The sequence below is a fragment of the Pezoporus wallicus genome, unplaced genomic scaffold (genome assembly GCF_028554395.1).
Source record: "Pezoporus wallicus isolate ANWC-B61680 ecotype Strahan unplaced genomic scaffold, APGP_CSIRO_Pwel_v1 scaffold_2584, whole genome shotgun sequence".
Classification (NCBI taxonomy): Eukaryota; Metazoa; Chordata; class Aves; order Psittaciformes; family Psittacidae; genus Pezoporus; species Pezoporus wallicus.
This window is the reverse complement of record NW_026642851.1, coordinates 13,587,509-13,602,729: the sequence shown is the minus strand read 5'-3', so window position 1 is coordinate 13,602,729 and position 15,221 is coordinate 13,587,509.

Below are 15,221 nucleotides of genomic sequence, written 5' to 3'. Positions count from 1 at the left end.
TGCTTATAGTGTAAGTGTAATAAACAGGAGACACATTAGCATAGATTTTGATGGGAATGGCTTCTAATCTATTTCACTGTGAAACATTTCTGTGCTTTATAAAAAAGGAATTCATTAATTCTTATGGCAAAAAAGATAGAATATTCTGTGACAGAATAGAAAAAAATATTTGCCTGAAAATTGAATTGTCAGATCCTTTCTCCAGAAAACAAACTAAGAGTGACACCAAAGCTTTTGGAAACAAATGTGTTTTATCTTGTAACTTGTGTATGAGTCAACAGATTTTAAGCTTGTTTCTTCATAAAAGGGCTAATAAAAGCTTTATTTAAATACAGATTGCAGTAGCAAAATTTTAAGACTGAGGTTTAACAGTCCTTAACAGATTTTGTTTCAGAATCACTTCATAGACAGAACAAAAACTTTATTCCTCTAACCCAAATGTGTAAGGTTTTAGCATTACCTTATCTCTGAATTTTTTCATACCTAAACCATCAAAAGTACTATTTTACTTTTTAGATAAGCATGCTGCTGAGTTGAGACATGTTTAGCAAGTTAAAAACATTCATATATTTCAGTGCAGTTGGCATACCCAGACAATGTCTTTCATAATTACACACAAACTCAGACTTTTCAATGCCTCTTGGGAAACATGGCTACAGCTGGGAAACATTTTGTATTCTCCTTTATAACTCACACCTTCCCCCTAAGGAAAAAAGTAGTGCAGAGATTCAGCCTTCTCTAGCGGAGTTAGGTCACTGAAGTCATTGCTGGCACACAATGATGCAGTTTATAGTGTAGTGCTACAACCTGCCAACACATCTGACAAGCACCATTTTAAAATACAAAGTGCTAATGGGTATTACCAGGAGGGGCAAGTTACAGAAAGAGAAGACATCCAAAAATGCTGTGCATTTTTAATTTTTCACTAGAAGAAACTGCTATAATTGTATAGATGGTTTTATTCCTTATATGCCCGTTGGCATGTACGACCCACTAGTTTCCTGGGAGCCACAGGGCTGACTCTGGAAACGTAATGATTTCATACATCTCCTACACTTATAATGTTGAAATGCGTTTTACTTCTAGTATTGTTGATAATTCTTATGCTAACTGAAAATGTATTTCTACGATGATTTAATTTGTCTTCAGATTGCTTATCTTATTCTAGGAAACAAAAATGTGTACCTTTATTTACGTGTGTTCATATATACAGGGCTGCTGGAGCTAGGAAAGGTGCTCAAATCACCATACCATGAGAAACAGTCTTGAAAGCGTAGAGAATCGTTACTTTTTAAGAAACCTTTCAATGAGTATGGCACTTTTCCAAATGTGGAGCAAAGTACAGAAATTGGCTAAAGGGAAAGTACATTTTATAAGCTGATACCTTTATGCTTAGAAAGCTATTTCTTAAACTTTAAAAAATCAATTTTAAAAGCAAATCTTGAAACATAGCATTGATTCTTGAGCTGAATAAATTCTTTGTACTTTAGAGCAAATATATTAGGACTGTCCATGCTTTCCTAATATGGTAAGTACCTAGAGTTAATTAATCTAAGGTATTACTAATTATAATTATTAATTATATTATTAATAATATGTTATTAATTATAATATTATTATATTATCTATAAAAGCATATTTTTCAAAGCAATTGTTCTTGCACTGAGAATTTTCTCTTATTACAAATCTGAAGTTATCCTTACTTGCCTATGGTAAGTTCTACCGCACTTCCTAGCTAATAACAAAGCAGAGGTTTTGCAAGTTTTTGGGCAAAAGAGGAAGAATCAGAAACATTGTTTGGATATAGTAGTTTTAAAACAATGCGAGATTGCTAAATGCAAGTATGTGTGTGTGTATTTTTATAGAAGGGGGGTAAACAAGTATGACAGTAAAAGTAACTAGGCACATGTAGCTTGGATATGGATTCTTTACTGTCTCGCTTCTGTGGAATTCACAATTGCATCAGTAAGGGGAGAAAATAACAGCCCACAAAAGGAAAGAGGGGCGCATGCCAGTTGGTCTTCCTTGAGAAGTAATGGAGTGGTATTTTTGTGTTCTTTATATTTGAATAGTTTAAACATTCTTGTGTTAATTAACAAGATTAATCTTTAGTTCAGTGTTGATGATTACTTGTCACCCATTTGAGGAAGAAGTGTGCTGGAGTATTCAAAGCAGTAATGCATTTGACATACCCATGTGTTGGTGGTGCTCCAAACTCCCAGGAGCATGCAGCACAAGACTGCATGAAAACTCCCTAATCTGCCCAGTAAATCTACTCACGCCTCTGAGAAGTGAAGGATTCTCAACCTCAGAAGTAGTACTAAGCAAGTCAAAAGGTATTGTTAGTCACTTCTAAAACAGTTCCGGCAGTTTAGGGAATTACTCCCACCGTCCATTTCTACACCCTCTTTGTGACCCTGTGACTGAAAGCTATCAATGATTTAAGCAAAACTGAAACGCTCACTTGATCGCTTTGGCTGGAGTGACGCACAGCTTGAATTAACTCCCCAAGAAGTGGAGTTAATGCAGTGCTCAGCTGGCGAAAGCAATGGGTGTGTATATTACTAGTCTATGACAATATCAAGTGAAAACTTTACACGTGAACCACTGGTGAACTTGCTGTTGATGAATCCTTTCCAGAGCTTCTGGTCTAGCCATCAATCTCCATTGGTATTTTATATTGAGAAGCATTATACTAACTTTGTGTGTCCTTCCACTCTTCCACTGAGATAAATCATACACTAGTGTTTCTGTAAATAATGCTCTCCTAATCTTCTTTGATGTAGTGTTCTATACCAGCAACAGAAGATAATGTAATTTGGGACTACAAATTTGGGTCAGAAAGTAAAGTAGGATGGATGAAACATTTCTCAATGTCTGTATAGCCAAGGCACCAATTCTTTCGGACTGACTGTTCTTCAACCAGAAGTTTGATATATTAGTGTTTACGGGAGTAATAGCTGCATAAGTAGATTGTTAGCTGTGTTTTCATCTTAAAGAGGCCTGTTCTTATCATAATCATTGAAAGGTAAACACTGCATCACCTCCTTTTCGTGGAAGCTGGTGGTTCTGATGTGTATCAAACTCTTTCCAGCAGCTGTGAACAGTAGCAGAGTAGTTGCCAACAGTTATTAAAGATGAGTGGTTTGAGGACGGTTTTGAACCTTGGCAAATTGCTGTTGCCTGTCTTTTGTTGTGGGGTATATCATCAATAACTTAATAGGTATGTATGCTAACAAGTGTAATACTTGGGTAGTTTTTCATATCATGCTGAACAGTTTTGGTTCAGTTTGGTAAGATATACTTGGGCTGCTTTCTTAAAAACTCTATGCATGGGTCCGTTTTCCTTTCTTCTTTCCAGCCACCAGCTTAATAGAATTCATGGTTGTCAAAACTTGAGTTTGAAAGAAAAAAAAGTATATCTGAAACTGATATTATGTAGTCATCTGGGTATTTGAAGCCAGTTCAGAATGTTCTGTGGGATTTGTTTTAAGCAATGCCAGGCATTTGGCTCCTTCAGAGTGGTGAGGTACATGGAGTGAGGTGCTGCCTAGAACTAATCAGGACACTCAGTGGAAGGGTACGAATCATCTACTGGCTCTTATGCTTTGGAAATTGACCTAGTGTGTCTGTGTGCACAGGCTCTAGCACATCACACCTTCTTTTTAGGGTTTGTTGTGTTTCAAAGAGAGGGCATAAGCACTGATGCCAGTGGGCATTCAAGAAACAAGAGGCCTGGCCTCTTTGAGCCTGTCTTCATTCTTTCCTTGACCAGGAGAGTGCCCTAGTCTTAACCAGTAAGACAAGCACAGCCTACTGCCTCTCTTGGAAGTGCACAAACTTGAATTGTCTTGAAGGTAAATCAAGTCAAAAGGATGAACTCTTACCTGCTTCCCAAGGCTTTTGTGTATTTTTCATTGCAATATTCAAGGAAGTAAAAACCGATAATTGGGACAAGGGATGTGTAACTTAGTCATTAAGTATTCCTGTGGGAGCTGGAGCTGTGGCTGTGGGTATGGGTTCCAGTCAGTGTGTTGGTACACTAACGATGAGCCATCTGCTTTCTCAGTGCAGGAGGAAAGCAGCAGTGGCCAGAATTCTGAATGAAAACTTCATCCTCTGCGTTTATTGACATCCATAATAGACTTAAGTGGTAGTTAGTAATCTAGTTACAGGTAATGAGTGAGTATGGGAGCACTTAAGTTTAGGGGTCATCTCACCACCTGGAGACTCAGAAAGGCTTGGAAATTAGGCTTTCAGGACTACATTTTAGAATCTGCACATATGTTCTGCCTGACTGCCATCTAAAGCCACGAAAATGAGTCACGTGAACCTTACCTGTAGCCTCATCTCAGTGATTCCAAGTGAAATTCTCCTCTCCCTTCCCCCGAGTGGGTGTTTGCTGCCACATGTTTTAGTGTACTGGTAATGGTGTATCTAAGGCTCACTGAAGCCTCAAATTAGGTAGGTCTGCATCTATTCCCTAAAAAGGAGCAGATGTACACCTACAAAGCATGCGCTGCTTAAAATCTGAGTCATGGTTGTGAATCAGAGATGCGCCTGTTGCAGCTGGTGAAAGATTTGGGAAGATGTAACCTTGCTGTTGAGAACTGGCAGTTGTCTCATTTTGGGCTAAGGAAAACTTCCATCTGCATGAAAGTAGACTCTAGCCTCAAGAAACCTCTGTCCATTAAGAAGACTCCACAGATTAGTACCTGTCATCCGTTGCTGAGTAAAGCAATGGAGAAACTGTACTAGGTGCTCTTTGTCTCTCTTTCCTCAAGGCAGCAGCCTTGCCTGTGCTGGATGTCTCCAGCATGCGACCAGGCATTTAGTTTTTAAAAATGTGTATTTTAAAAGGCACGTATGTGGGTTGGCAGATAGAATGGAGAGAAATGGAGCTTGTGTCGCTGCGTGAGACGGACGTTAACTTAGTGGGAAAGGGCAAGTAAGAACATGTATTCAGGTCCTGAGCGGCACCCTGGCAGTTGGGGCAAAAGTGTGGGGTTTTGCATGTGGACCCACAGACCCTCTTTATTCTTTCCCACACCCAGGCACAACCTTTGAAATGCAGACTTGACAGGCAGAGCTGGAATATCTGCTCTTTCCCTTCCTGGTGCAGCTCCTCTGAGCGTAAGGGCTACGTGTCTGGACAGGCCCTGCTTTGCCAGCCGGTTCATAGGGAAAGGCAGTGCTGTCGCCTGCTCGCAGGGGAGGAAATGTTGGGAACACGGCAGGCAGTAGGTACCCTGCTAGTGGTGGCGCACTGTGGCCGTGGGGATTTGTGGGTGGCAAAGGAGGGTGTGATATGTGTGGACTTAATTCTAATATAGGGACAAAGATCATAAACTGTGTGTATTAAAATGCCAAGAAACATGGGATAAAGTTCATAATAGTGTATTATCTGAGGTAGCTCAGGAAAACAGGTTATAGGGGTCCTATGATGCAATGACAAAGATGAAAATATCAAGTAAAGGGGATGCTACATGCAGATATGCTTTTTTTTTTTTCTTTTTTTGGTTGATTGGTTTCTAGGTCCCTTTCTAAAATAAAATACAGACTTGGGAAAATTAGGGCTATCGAGAGGTTTATTTTGGAGGTTTTCTTTGGGATGTTTAAATTGTATGTCCTGCTGGTGCATGACTCGGGGCTTTGCATCTCCCTGAATTTCCTTATATGCTGTCTAAAATGGCCTTCAGGTTGTTCCCCATCTGTAATAGTGGTTGGCTGGCTGAGCTCCAGGCACAATGAAGTCGTTTCTCTTTGCAGAAGCTGTTCTTGTACATCTCACTGCATCGAGCTCTTCTTTCTTGCCATACACACACCCAGGTTTTCTGCAGGAGTTTGCCATTGGCCGTGGCTGGTGTTAACACCAATTATAAAGCTAAAAATCACATCAAATCCTGTCCATGCAGACTAGAGTTTTGATGCCAGTCCTTCGGAGCACTGCAAACCATCAATTGCTGTTTCATGTACTGGAGAAAAATATCTTGAATTAACTTCTTTTGTCCATAGAAATCCTTCGGGGGTTATTTTATTCATTTTTGCATGTATAAAATGCTTGTGAAAACCTCCAGTTATCTACATACTAGTTAAGAGTGTGGACAACATAAACACAAACTTCTTTTCAAAACATCATCTGCAGTGATGGAGGAAGCAACTGTGATGGGCTGTCTTTGAGTTCATCCTCTGCTGGAGGCTACGAAGACTTTCAGAGGTTGTAATGTAGTTACATTCAGTAACAACTGCTCTAAAATCACTATTTCTAAGAGAAGCTGCAGCATGGAAGGGGGAGATCCACTGTTTTATTTTCCCACAGTGGGATTGTTAATTAATTGGGAATATTTCGGGAAGGCGGCAGAAAGTTATCGAACCTGCTTGGGGCAGGTACTGCTAGTGGGCTGCCAGCTTCCCTGGAGCCACTCTCATATGATGTGATTCCCCTGCTAGCTCTGCAGGAGCATTGCTCTTAATTTAATCACAGCTCTGTGGAAACGTGGGTACTTTCCTTAAAATGTATTGTTACAGCGGGATCTCTGCTGCTCTTAGAGGCATTTCAGCCCTGGTGACCGTGGGGAGAGCAGAACGGTGTGACAATATATTCAGCTGAAAAGGTCAAATACTGGGATGACAAATATGAAGAAATTAAAATGCACTGCTTCTCCTTTGGTAGTGTGGTGACATTTTAGGTGCATGAGCCTGTTCTACAGCAAAGGCCCCACTGCAGCCTTCTGCCAGCAGAGGTAGCTACGGGAGCTGAGCTGGGCAGAGGCGCTGGCTCTCTCCTCCCTGCTCTCACCACGTCCTCTGTGGTTTCCCCCTGCCTGCTAGGATTCAGCAGGTCCCAAAGCCAGCTTCTCACAGCAGCAGCATCCAGTATGTTTTAACAGTGCGTTTTAGGAAAGGAAATAGTCTTCATTGTGGAGCCAGCATTTAGCAGATGCTTTAGAAAAGGGAACTATCTGTGGGGTCCAACAGGGAGAGCCTCGAGAGCACAGTTCATAAAGAATCAGTGAAACTTATGCATACACACTTTGGAGCTGGGAAGAGATAACCCATCTGATTCCATGCTGTTATGATTTTAGGGTGTGATTGAAAGTTAGGACCTTGCCTGGGATGCATTTCTGCTGGGACAGCTGCAGCTGCTTAGCAAATTTGAGTGGGAGGGTAAAAAGGGGAAGATGCTTTTTATCTCAGCTAAATGCCTTTTCGGAGCAAGGATACCACATCTTGCAGAAAAATGTACCCTTCTTTTGCCACTAGAATTCACCTGGGTGGAGGTGACCATTGATCCTGAGGAGGCTTGGGAGCAGGGCAGCTCTTGAAAAGTATTGATGCTTCACTTGCCAAGACAGGGAGAGAAAAGGACTGAGAAACAAGACGGGTGTGAAGTTGTTTTAACAGCCAAATCACTGTTACAGTAGATGGGCTCTAAAAAGGTGGGGGAAAATACAGTTTGGGGATTTAAGGGTGTATGAAATAGAGGGACAGACACAGAGCTAGTGGTACAGAAATAGTTTCTGTGTTTCAAAGTGTGGTGCATTCAGTCTAGGGTGGGAGAAAACCTCTAACCTAGCTCTTCAGCTGGGCAGTTTGTAAGCACAACTTCAAATTAGAAACTGTGTGTTTGATTTCCCCATAATCTACTACTTGAGTTCCCAGTAGCTGCTTTCTCAACTCCAAACCTTCTTCCCGTGAGTTTTGTGTGGAGTATCTGATGGTATGAGATTTTAAACCCTTGTTTAAACTCCTCAGTTTTGGGTGCTGAGCGTCAATGAAATGTGGGATCTAAACTTTATTTGGGGAAGAAGCTAGAAATAGCAAAAGCAAAGACAGCTCCAGGTGCAGATACAAGGCTTTCTTTCCAAACCTGTGGATATGGGTTAGTGTTGTACATGAGTCCCAAGTGGACCAGGCAGAATGGGAGAAGCCCTGAAGCAGAGGAATGGACCGTGAACGTATACCTGCTTTTTCATTTGAAGCACACTGCAGTAAATCATAATGGGTGGGAGAAGGTGGGACATAGAAGACAGATATAATAAATCCTGTCATTAGGAGGTTAGTGCTGTACTGCTTAATGCCTCCTTATTGTTTTGAGGTTCCTGGCTCAAAGCTGTTTGCTTTCTCTTTAATGTCTTTATGGGTTTGGAGTCTTTTTCCTATTTTTATGGCAAAAACAAATATTAAGAAATAATTTTTAATTGTCTGGATCTAGCAATCTGGTTGGAATACATAGGACAACCTTGTGCTGAGAAAAATTATAAAATGTAACCGTTTATGTTATGATTTCTTGTCTTCAAAAATTCATCTGCATTTTCAGCACACTAGCTGAAATAGCTTGCAGCATTTGCCTTGGCAGCAGGTTGGACTAGGTGAGCTCCAGAGGTCCCTTCCAACCCTAATGACTCTGTGATTTTCAGTGTCAGCTTGGTAAGGCAAATCAACTTAGCTGCAGGATTCTTGCTTCTGTGAAGGAGAGATTAAATAAGTATGGTTAGGCAATGTGACCCTCTGATGGCACTGTGAGCTTTTTGTATCTAAAGTTGGGGCCTAATCATTGAACTCTCAGATAGAACATGAGTGTATATGTTGCAAATGTCTTTTGTTTTGTTTTTGCTAAGGAGAGGAAACCTGACTTTGACGCTGTCTGATAATATCTGAGTTCATAGAACATTAATCTTTGAGATCTGAAGTAGAAAGCAAGAGTTACGATGTTTGAAATTAATTACATATAAAATCCATTTAGTCAAGACGTGTGTTCTTCAAACTTAATAAAAAAAAAAAGATTTCTGCTTCTTCAAAACATTGAAGAGCATGGTCCAACTGGAGTGGAGTGCAGAGATTGCTGAGAAGTTCTGGAGTAGCTTGTGGCCAGTTAATTATGCAGGTCTTTTAGGTAATAGACATTATGGTGTTGGAACAATTATTAGTTACAGGTTTTAACTGTGGATTGCCCTCTTCTTTAAATGGTAGTTATTTCTGCTGATGGGAATTCAAGATACATGTGTACAGAAGTAGAACCAAGAAGAGAAGTAGAACCAAGAAGAGATCCTGGTTTGGTGGGCTGGTCACTGGTGCAGAAGTGGGGAGGCCTGAATGCACACTTTGGCTCCCAGATAATGTCTTTTGCTCCACTTGAAACAGTCCTTGAAGAAATCATAGAATGATTTATGTCAGAAATGACCTTTAAGGTATTGAGTCCAACTATAAACCTAAGGCTGCCAAATCTGCAATGAAACCTTGTCCCTCAAACCCAGGAACACGTGGAACTAAGCAATTTTATGCATACACCATGCATGGTAGACAGTGCTGTGGATCTGGGGAAATAGAAACTCATCTGGGAGCAGGAGCCAAGAAATGGGTGTGCTTTCTGTCTGGCCTGGTGGAGTCCTGAATTTCTTTATACTCGCCAGCACAAAGTAGCAGGAGTGGAGAGGGCTCACTTCCAGGTTAACCTTTAGTTAGGTGCCCCTAAGAGGCTGCTTTGAATTACTTCTAAGCTTAGGGAATAGAGCCTGGTTCTTCTCCTTCCTGGCTGTATGTTCTAACCACCAGGCTATTAAGTAAAAAGGTTAGATGAGACGGCTGCTGCCTTCCTTTGGTTCTATTTTAAATTGAAGTATCTGTCATCAGTGCACTTCAGAGGGCACCTATCTTGTGTGCTCTGAGAAAAGCCCTTCAGACCAAGTCCCTCTGGGGACTTGCGATTCTGGAGCCTGCTCAGGCTGCAGTGCTGAGCTGTTTAGCCCTGTTGAGAGTGAGGCAGTTCTGAGCACGCACACAGGTGAGACACCACCTATCTGGAAATGTCTGGAAATCAAAATAAGTACGGTGCTTCTATGTATGAACTTTTAGGATCACAGTTTTTGTTACTGTTTGGTTTAGCTTGGCAATATGGTACTTTAATGTTGAATAAACCTTGGCCTAATAAAGTCAATCCCCATCTCTGTAAGAAGCAGAGATTTTAATTTTCTTCCTTGATAACATGTGGCAAAGGTTTTGAACAAATTTTCCTGAGCAACCCCACTGCTGGATTAGTTCAATCAATTCAATCAGAGTGTGCAAAACACAAACCCTAGGCAGAGCTGAACTACAAAGCAGAGATTTTACAATGCTAAATAAAGTGAAAGCACCAGGGGAAAAATATCTGAAATCCTCTTACATGATTATTAAAACAAAAACATACACATGAAACCAGCAAAGTCTTAGACTGGGGTGGCACAGAGAACTGGCAAGGGAACAGCCTGTTCTAGTTGGATGCTGTATTTGATGTTAGCTGGAAGCTGCAACAAAGCAAATATTTCAGGACTCCTTGTAGGTCTCTGCGTGAGCTGAGCATGAATGCATTGGCTGCTTTCTCCTTCCACTGCACTGCTGATACCAGCTACCCCGCACCTCCTTGTACTCCCCCTCTCTAGTCACTGGTTGTCTTTCTCCCTTCAGGTGCTTAAGAAACTTCATGCTCATTTCTTCTTCCCACCCCTCATCCACGGAACTTCTCAGCCTTTCCACCCAGACACGCTTTTTCATCTACAGTTGCACCCATGTGCTATGGATCCCCTTGAATTAGGATACCCTCTCATTTATCTTGTTTGCTTGCGCTGGCCTGCTGTGCGTGCATGCATGTAGCGCTACCAAGAGATAGCGGTACCTGCGTCTTCGCTAGAGTCTAGTCAGTGCTAACATTAGTGCAAACTTTTAGAAATAGATTAAAAAATCTTAAGGAGTGCAACCTCATGTTCAAACTTCTCGTGTTTAGCAGCTCTTCAGTGGCACCTGCATCCCATTTCAGCAAAATGTTAACATGTGATAGCAGTAGGCCACCCAGTAGGAAACTGGATTGCTGAAGTTACGTAAAGCTGTCTGAGAATACCAGATGGGATAGCACAGAGTTTACGTTTCAGCTTGTTCCAATTAATGTTAACCTCATTTACACTGCCCTGTATAGAACCTTACAGGTGAGGAATGACTTTAATTATGGGTAAATTGCATCTAGTTCATGGGGCTGAGGCCAGTGATTATACTCAGAAGACCTAATGAAATAAACATGCATAAAATTACATGAGAAAGTTAAAACCTGTGTGAGAGGAGCTAAAGTGAAAACAGGTAGCGTGGAGCTGAATGGCACAATGAATACCATTAGATTTGCCAGGCCAGGTTGTTATGCATTCTCATTAGCAAACAGACGCACGTAAGGAGATGAGAGAATTTGACCTACGGGCTTTAATCCAAAAACTTATTAGGCAAATCGCAAAGATTTGATAAGAAAAATCTACGAGATACCGCAGTATGAATGACCTTGCTCTGCCAGGTACCTGCTGCTGGCTTGGAGCATGGTGGCAACTCCCGAGCATCTTTACTTCTTAGGATGTTTCCATCAGATGATTGTTGAGCTCCCTTCCAACCTGATATTCTATGATTTATAATTTCTTTTGACTGAGAGTCTAGGGCAGAACATCCACAGAGCTTCGAGGAGCTTTGTTCTTTTTCCTTTGCAGATATTAAATACAAGATCAAAAAGAAATTAGATTATTTGTCATAAATAAAATTACACTTGTTTGTGTCTTTCTAAATGAGCGGCAGAATAGTTGCAGTTGGTTTATAGCACTCAGTTGTTTTCTAAAGCTCTACTGAAAGCACAGGGCTTCTGGTTTAATGATTTAGGTTTTGTTTCACTGAGTAGGCAGTATATAATCATAAGCTTTTTTACATTTAATAACAACTTTGAAACTCAGTGTGTAGGAATTGTTAAAATCTGTATTTGTTAAATTAATATATCCTTTTATCTGGATAAAATTTCCATTATTTTAACAGCATATATAATCCTTTTTGATGTTATGAGCTGTTATATTTTAGAAGTATGCAGTATAAATGGTTGCACCTGAGATACTCATCATCTGTTTTTCTACAGTGAATAGCAAAAAGTAGGTACTTTGTAGTTTCCTCTGAGCTACTCTGGCTCCTTTCAGAGAAGAAATGCTCCAGAGATGCTTTTGATGCTATTGACTGGATCTGTACCACCTGCGAGAGGAATTTTGAGTGATGAGGTTACACATAGATACCTACATTTATGTAGGTGAATGCTGTGCTTGGAGCTTGGCCGTGAGGAGTGCTATGAGCGGAAAACAAGGCTGGGCCCAAAATTTGTCAGGAAAAGACCTTGCAATTTCTCTGTCCTGAATTTGCAAATATTGAGGGTTTGACCAAGACCCAGGAGCAGCTGTGGGAAATGAATTACCCAGGATGTTGTAAGCAGAGGGGTCTTATTGTGATTGACTTTGGTCATGAAGGTTGGATGTCTAGGAAGACAACACAAGGCTGACAGACGTAACCTGTTCCTCGCAGGTTAAAGTCAGGCTCAGGCTGTTGGTGCATCAATTACTGCAAGATAAAGCTCTGTTCTTTGAGCTAATGGAATAATGCAATTAGGATGAGGCAGCTAAAGGAAAAGTGACACCCGCTGTGCCAGACGCAGCGTAGCCACTCTTTGAAAACCTGCCCAACCAAGCTTTGTTGTGGCAAAGAGCCATCATATTGTACTTGCCCATGGCTCTTAAGTGGGAAGGACAGCTTTGCAGACAGAAATTAAGGAAGAGGTGGGAGCAGAGGAGAACATGATAAAGGTCACAGCTGTGAATGGTGTGGAAATGGAAAAGAGACTTCACTGTCTCTTTTCATTAAAAAACTGTGGGATGTCAAGTGAAGCTAGCAGGAGTCAGGCTGAAACCAATAAATAACAAAATGAAGTGGATTCTCATACCATGGTTAATGGAGTGGTTGGACTCTTTGCCTAAAGGATGTTGTGACTGCTAAAGGCCCCTGTAGCTTAGGAGCAGACAGGACAAGTTCATGGAAATCTGTTAGGGGCTACTAGTACAAAGAGGCCACATCCACCCAAGAAGTCCCCGAAAATGGCTGGAGACAGAAAATACTGATAGAAGTACAATATGTTCTTGTGTTGTTCTACACTTAAGCTAATGCTTAAGGAGAGAAGATACTGGTTAGATGCACCTTTGTGCTGACTTTTGCAACCAGAGCAACCTCGCATGTTCATCATAGCATAGAGCCATGTTTTATTTTCCTATTATGTTATAATAGTGATTTGTTTTGTTAGCTTTACTCATACTTATGTTTAAAATGAGATATCTCAGGGGAACAAAACTAATAAAATAAATACACCCCCCCCCCCCCCCCCCAACTTTATTTATGCCAAAGCACTTCTGGGAGATCTGGTTCTGTATTTTAGAAGATGCAAAAACAAATTTAAAATGCTGAGGTCAGACTTTCATCCAACTTCCCAGAATAAGCTACAAAGAGCTGTTCGCATCATTGCTACAAAGCAGTGTGTGCATTGACAGCCTTTAGCTTTCTGCCTGCTGTCCTGTCTACTAGGACTCTTGCTGCTATCTCCATGAGGAAGACGGGGTGGTGGAGAGCAGAGATGGTTGTAGGCTCATGGCAAGTGAGGTCTGGTAGCACAGTTACAGCACATTGCCCAGGCTGCAGGCAGAATCTGTCAAATCAGTGTCTGTTTTCACAATAGGAAGAGCTAAATTAGAAGATCTGGTTTTAGTATTTCTGAGTATGCCATGTAATTGTCATTATGCAACTGCAATTGTATAATCCTGGGCAACAGTCTCAAAACCAAACTGTTTCTGAATGTCCTGATTTAAACCCACATTACAGGGATGTTGGGTGCTCACAGAAAGCACTGCAGCTGCTGGGATGTATATTTTGAACATGCAAATGCTCTACCAAGTTCAAAATTCACTGACAAATGAGACGCTCAGGATCTTTGGGCAGGAATCTAAAAGTTGATGTACTGTCAGCAGTTTTGGCTTCCATCTTCCTCTGCTTCACATATTCACTGTGAAATAGGATAATGGTGTCTGCTCAGCTTAGAGTTATTGAGAAGAAAAGCACTGAGATGCTGTAGTAAAAGGTTCATAAAATCTTCAGAAACTTGCACCTGGTGCAAAGGCTGGGTAGCGTGCTAGATACAAGGCTTGGGACTATGCACGGGCTATCTATTTAGTGAGTCAATAAGCAGGAATCTTGGGAGAAGATCAACCTGCAGTTGTGCATTCTCAACTCTACCTGCATTTAACTTCTTTTGTGATGGTACAGCTACTTTTCTTGACTCTGTCACCTTTACAGAATGGAGATTGTATGGGCATTTTTAAAAGGCACCAACTTTCCCATGAGCATGTATGCGTAGAGGCCTTTGCTCGGTGAAGCCTTTAGGGTTTTTAAATACCTCTTTAATGTGAATGATGGAGCTCATACAGTTGCAATGGTAATGTATTCCTTTTAGCAACAAGGGGAGCTGTATAAATGCTTAGGCAGCATAAGTACCACCCAAATCGGAAAGAAATAAACCACAAAAAGCCAAACTAAACATACACTTGTTATGAGTTAAAAGTTATCCTTGAAGAGTGCAATGAACCTGTGTCCTTGGTGGCAGCAGGTAATAACATATTGGTGATAACTGATACCTTGAGAAATTACCCCCTGTGTAAGGGATGTTTCAGAAGAGCGTGTATGCTAAACTGTGATGTTATTGCCTGCTACCACTTCTCTAAACTTACTCCCACATGTAATGTCATATTACTCAGTCTGGAAGTGAGGGAAGGAGAAAGCAAATGTTTATTGTTCCTTTTCCTGTTGGAGAACAATTTCTGCCTGGTCAGAAGTAGATGCCAAAATTAGCAGTGAATGTGTAGGGTGAGCTGATTAATCTTCAGAGTAAAGTGCCTTCAGTGTGACAGCAGAAAGCCAAGGTGAAAATTAAGGCTAGCCCCTCATGTCAAGAACCAAGAGCTGTTTCCAGTACTGATGCTTCACCAGTGTCTTCCCGGCAGGAAAATAAATCTCTCAGGTGAGGAAGGGTGAAAAGTTTATGCAGGTTGTATCTCCAAATCTGCATGTGTAAAGCTCCCATTTATGTTATATGCTTTTGCATGGTGCTTAGTTTGTACATACTGAGCCAATTATCTAAATTCCTGAAATTAGCTTTTGAGAAGATCTGGCTCATCTTTTTTTTCCATCAAAAATAGACACGAGACATATTTCAGTCAGCTGAATGTGTTAGTGAAGGGATTAATTTGGAATTAATCCAAACTTTTGAAGAAGAGTAAAAAAAAAAAAAGACCCTTTTTTCCAAGCTGATCGTCCAGCAACAGCAGTTTGCATCTATATGCTAACAAGTTTCTATTCATCTT